The sequence below is a fragment of the Elgaria multicarinata genome, chromosome 4 (genome assembly GCF_023053635.1).
Source record: "Elgaria multicarinata webbii isolate HBS135686 ecotype San Diego chromosome 4, rElgMul1.1.pri, whole genome shotgun sequence".
In the NCBI taxonomy this organism is placed as follows: Eukaryota; Metazoa; Chordata; class Lepidosauria; order Squamata; family Anguidae; genus Elgaria; species Elgaria multicarinata.
Window position 1 is genome coordinate 94,619,075 of NC_086174.1, and position 6,395 is coordinate 94,625,469.

At 40.0% G+C, this 6,395-nt stretch overlaps 1 protein-coding gene across 1 annotated transcript in view; it reads right to left on the minus strand.

The window, feature by feature from the left end:
• The window catches only part of CRYBG1 (crystallin beta-gamma domain containing 1), a 118,858-nt gene that overhangs the window by 81,531 nt on the left and 30,932 nt on the right, over positions 1-6,395 (minus strand). The window lies entirely within an intron of this gene.

The following is a 6,395-nucleotide window of genomic DNA, read 5'->3' on the forward strand; positions in this document are numbered from 1 at the left end:
GTATCTCAGTACACTGACAATTCTTTCAACAATTTTATTACTCTTTCTGGTACTGTTAATATTGTCCATTCCTATCTGACTGAATATCTTTTAATTTTTGAAGAGACATCATTCAGCACAAAGCATCTAGTATGGAGCATATTACATTATGGTCTGACAATAGGAGTAAAGCACTAAACACAACATCCCTGATCCAGATCACATGCAATCCAAAGAAATTTATTGGCAGCACATTCAGGACAGACAAAGGAAGTGCTTCTGTGCACATATTCAGTTTATGGAATGAGTTACCAGAAGATATGGTGATAGCCATTAAACAGGGCTTTAATGAGGATATATCAATCAATCGCTATTAACCATGACTGCTAAACGGAACCTTCGTTTTCAGAGGACTTATGTCTTTTTAGCAGCTGCTATTCACTGCTAGATTTCTCTCACTTCTGTGGAGAGGAGGCGGCTTTCCATTTGGAGAAGAGCAAGTCTGGATCCAACTCCCAAGTTCCTGTGCACCCTAGGAATCACTGAATTGCAGTAAATATTGGATCTACAATTCAGAATGCCACATATGCACTGATTACACAAAAGAGTCTCATTTTCATCTATAAGACAATATGCTCTATGCAAGCAATAAGAAAGGGCATTTCTCAAACTATATAAATAAAATTGTAAATGTATGTTCGAAACAGACGTTATATCTCCGAAAGTTCTTCACCAATTGCTTTGAAATTTTGACACAACGTTGCATTCGAATACGCGAGCGTTGTTATGTAACTATGTTCTATATGGGGACAAAAGTTTGTCTTAAAATCGAAGAAATAGGCCTCCTCAAAACCAGTCCTGCTGATCATTGTGACATCGCCAACCAGTAGGCCAATCCACTGCCTCTGCCTTCTCTCCTATTTGCATGTTCTCTCACAATTGGCTGAGTGAATATAGATGTCACACCTGTGACAGTTACATGTTCTGAAGAAAGGTAACTGCCAGGAGTTTCCGCTAACCTCCTCACCGTAAAAACATCCTTTTTTAAAAACCAAACAATTTGCTTTACTTCATCCAAATAATGCCTCACAGAAGATCACACTTAGGTCATCGTACTCGCAGAGCGGAAGCACTGCGACGAGAAATTGCAAATCAGACTGAGGAAGAACGGGCATCAGCAAACGAGAAAAAAAGAAAAAGAATGCCTCAAATACGTGCCAAGGAACCAGCCAAGCAACGTTCAGCCAGACTTGAGGATGCACGATTGCGAGCACGGCAATTGTGTTCTACAGCTTCAGATCTGCTTTGTTCTCAACAGAATGAACGCGACAGGCTGAGAGTGGCTGAAAGACGTCAATGAGAAACAGCACATCAGCGTCAAACACGACTCCGTGGTAAACAATCACACGATTACAATCGCCTTGCATTCCGGTACAACCCAGCTGATGATTATAGTTTGAGGCGGCATGTTCTCATCGGCACTATGACTGAAGTTTGTCCTTATTGCAGGGCTCTTAAATTTAATGGAGAAACAAAAGGAATGTGTTGCGCTGCTGGAAAAATTAAACTGCCTCAACTTGGAGAACCACCAGAGCCATTAAAAACTTTGCTTGCCAGATATACTGCAGAATCAAAGCATTTCCTATCTAACATCAGGAAATACAACTCATGCTTCCAAATTATTATTATTATTATTATTATTATTATTATTTATTTATTTATATAGCACCATCAATGTACATGGTGCTGTACAGAGTAAAACAGTAAATAGCGAGACCCTGCCGCATAGGCTTACATTCTAATAGACGTCGTTCGGTGCAGAAATCATCACAGCTCCATTTATGCCAACTTTCAAAGTCAAAGGACAAATTTATCATAAAGCCAGCTCCTTCCTTCCGTTTCAAGATAGTCAACATAAATTCCTACAAATGTATTTCATTGGTGATGGCAATGATGAATTGAATGCACGCTGCGGAATTTATACCGGCATAAAAAGGTCCGTCGTTTCAAAACTGCAACAGCTACTTCACGAAAAAAACAATTTAGTACATTTGTTCAAAACAGCAATTGACATGATGCCATCTGATACACACAAGATTGTTATTCATGCTGACAAAACGCCTGCTGGAGAACATGTGCGAAGATTCAATGCTCCAACTATAGACGAAGTGGCAATTGTCATAGTCGGAGATCAATCTTGACAGGACCTTTCAAAGGTGAAGATGTCCTCATTCCTCGCATTCCTATGAATCCAACAGATATGCCATTTCAATTTAAGAGATTGCAATTCCCAATTCGATTGGCGTTTGCAATCACCATCAACAAAGCTCAGGGCCAATCTTTAGAATTGTGCGGTTTAGATCTAGACACAGATTGCTTCTCACATGGACAATTATATGTTGCGTGTTCTAGAGTCGGCAAACCAGACAATCTCTATATGTACACAGACAATGGGACAACTAAAAATATTGTATATCCACAAGCATTGTGAAATTAAACATATTAGAAACATCCGCTTTGTCTTTTCTTTCTTTTCAATTTAACGAGACTGAGCCACAGCAACGCGGCTCCTCTCCTATTTGCATGTTCTCTCTTATTTGCTCTTATAGGTCATTGTGACATCGCCAACCAGTAGGCCAATCCACTGCCTCTGCCTCCTCTCCTATTTGCATGTTCTCTCACAACTGGCTGAGTGAATATAGATGTCACACCTGTGACAGTTACACGTTCTTAAGAAAGGTAACTGCCAGGAGTTTCCACTAACCTCCTCACCGTAAAAACATCCTTTTTTAAAAACCAAACAAAATGCTTTACTTCATCCAAATAATGCCACAGCAACGCGTGGCAGGGTACAGCTAGTAGATAATAAATACAGACCTATTCTTCCTCCACTTCTTGGGAATTATTCAGCAGGGTACTTCAAAGTGTGATCTGCATTTCAACATCTACATGTATCTTTTGGGAGAAAGATTTTCTTCTTCAAATCCAAATGTGGCTGGTGGAATCCCTAAATGGATGTTGGTGGGGGGTGGCAATAGGGAGTTGAATGATCTCTAAAAAAAATTAAAATTCAAGAAATGTAGATGGTATGGCCATGTTGATTTTGCTTTTAAGTGTAACTGTTTTCGAATGAATTCCTTTTGAGTATCACACTCACAGCTTGGGGAGGGGAGTCCTCTACCCAATAATCCTGTTAAACATGCAAGAGGCATTTATGGAGAGAAAAGCATTTTGATAGCTGTGCCCTTTCTTTAATGTCAGGGGCATGGTCACGTCATACCTGGCTTGGGAAGTTGCAGATTAGTGAAATGCCTTCAAAGGGATGCCTTAGAAGAATGTTCAGAAAGTACAGTTGGTCCAAAAACCAGCAGCCTGTTGGTTGACGCAAGTGATCAAGAATACAACTTCCTAATAGTGTTAAAAGTTTTGAACTGTTACCAGTTATGCTCTGGACACAATTCAAAATGCTAGTTTTGAATGCACTGAAGAGTCTGAGCTTGAGGTAGCTTAAAGAGTACCTATTTTTGTACAAAACCCTCTCTGAGAAATCAGATTTTCTCAGATTTTCAAATGAAGCCCTGGTATGGATTCATCACTGAGAGAGGCCAGGAGCAATAATTTGTCAGTGGTGGCACTCTCCTAATGGAATTCCATTCTTAAGGAGGTCCACTAGAGTCTAGACTTTCTTACTTCTAGGAAGTTAGTTAGGGCTAAAAAATCTTAGTCAATTAACTGAATGAGTTAGCTAGTTTATGAAGCATACACACTTTTAGGAAGTGTACAAATATACATTTGCATATGAGAAAAACAATCATTCTAAAGAAAAAATCAACTTTGTTTTTTGCGGATTCATGTATGTTTTGTAGTAGATATCATGCCAGAAAAGCTGTCCCTCATTCCTTGCCCCAAATACAGACATTTTAAAAATGGCACTTACTATCTGCAATTTATATATAATTTATTTATTGCATATTTATACTGCCCAATAGCCAAGGCTCTCTGTGCAGTTTGCAATTAAAACCATAATATACAAAATCAAGATTTAAAACTTTAACATTTAAAATGTCATATAAAACCAGAATAAATTATAGTCCAGGGAACGCTTGTCTAAAAATATGTTTTCAGGAGGCTTTGAAGTATGTTACATTTTCTGCCTCCTGAACTGCACGAGAGAGTGTTTTCCAGAGGGTGGGTGCTGCTACAGAGAAGGCCTGCAGTCAAGGTTCTTTGTGATGACATTTTGTTCATCTTGGAATGATGAGCAGTACCTCCTCTGACGATTGTAAATGTCATCTGGGTGTATACAAGGGAAGGTGGTCTGCTAGGTATCTTGGTCTCCAGTTGTTTAGGGCTTTATAGGATAAGAACATAACCTTGTACAAGGCTCGGTAGCTAACAGGCAGCCAGTGCAGTTGTTTTAACACAGGTTTTACGTGCACAGAGCTAGGTGTCCCAGTGAACACCCTAGCTGCTACGTTCTGCACAGGCTGCAGCTTCTGAACCACACACATAGGTAGCCCACATAGAGTGCATTACAGTAGTCTAATCACAAGGTTACCAGTGCATGAATGACTGTGTCTAGGCTATCCCTATCCAGGAACAGATGATGGGTGCTCTGGGCCACCATAGCCACCTGTGTCTCCAGTGACAAAGCTGGATCCAGGACAACCCCCAATCTACGGACCTGCTCCTTCAAAGGGAGTGCAACCCTATCCAGAACAGGCAAACATCCCAATTCCCAGATCTGGGAACCACCAACACAGGGTTAGGATTCAGCCTGTTTATTAGCCCTCATCCAAGCCATAACTGTATCCAGGCACCGGTTCAGAATGTGCACAGCCTCTTGCAATTCAGATGTTAGAGATAAAGCTGGGTGTCATCAGCGTACCAGTGACACCTTGCCCCAAATTTCCTGATGACTGCTCCCAACAGCTTCATATAGATATTGAATAACATTAGGGACAAGATGGTGCCCTGTGGCATGCCACAGTTCAGCTGCTATGAGGCTGAAGTGCAGTCACCCAATGCTATTCTCTGGAACCGACACCATAAGTAGCAGTCAAATTACTGTAGAACAGTGCCTCCCAACTCCCAAAGGTGATCCAGTAGGATACCATGGTCAACAGTATGGAAAGCTGCTGAGAGATCAAGAAGAAGTAACAGGGTCACACTCCCCGTGTCTCTCTCCCAAAGGAGGTCATCCATCAGGGCGACCAAGGCTGATTCCATCCCCAAACCAGGCCTGAATCAAGACTGGAATGGATCCAGATAATCAGTTTCATCCAAGAGTGCCTTTACATTTTAATCAGGGGTTCTTTTTTAATCAATAAATTTTAATCAATCAAAACAGACTAACTGGTTAATCTACTAATAGTGTAATCCTTTACATGTCTACTAACAAGCAAATCTCATTACATTCAATGGGGCTTACTCCCAGGTAGTTAGTTAGTTAGAGATTTGCCCTAAGGTGTAGAATTGAACCCTATGCACACTTTCCTGGAACTAAACTCCACTGAATACAGTGAGACATCCTTCTGAATAAACATGTATTGGATTGCTCTATAGATGTTTTGGTCCTACAAAGCCCTCTATAATACTAACCAGGGACAGCTGCCATCAGAGGGTAGAGCCCTGGGTTCCTTCTTAGTGGGCTTTAAAATTGGTTCAGGGTGCTTTCAAGTTTCTCATTATGGTTTTAGAGCAGGAAAGAATTCACCTCAAACTTGACTGGTCTGCCTTAGATGCTCCTAAGTTTCTGATTGGTTAGGCTCAAATTTGTGTGCCCTCTGGTGCCAAAAGCTCATGCTTGAATGCCACCTGGTGGAATTCTGGGAACATGCAGGATGGTTGGAAATGGCACAAAAATAGCAGCTAATCAGGCTGTGAACAAGCTCTAAAAACCAAAAATGTGTGCACAAGAAAGGGTATTTGGCTACAGATCAAGGGGGCTAAAACTACTATTTTTGCAGTGACAATGTTTGTTTGCAATATTAGAGCACAGTACATAGATTAACAAACAAGATCAATGTAGAAATACTGAAACTTTCTATGAAACTCTGCCATCTCCTGGACTGATTATTAATCCATTCATTGTGAGTCAGTAAAATAAAGTTTTTTTTTTCTAAAAAGAAAAAAAAAAAGGCTGAACTAGTGTTAACAATGCAGTATGTACAATTTTGAATTGCACAATATACTTTCTTAATTTGCATAAGCAGATGTTTTAAATGTATACTTTAACCTAACATTAGAGCAGTAGAATGCAATGATCTTAACTGAGAGCAACATTTCACTCTATTATAGGTGGATCAGTATGTTCTCTGGTTATATGATTGTCCTTTTTCTGAATTAAGGTTATGAAGAGCAGTCTTGTTCTTTGAGTTATTTATTGTTTCTTATTTTTAATTGTTTAATAAATT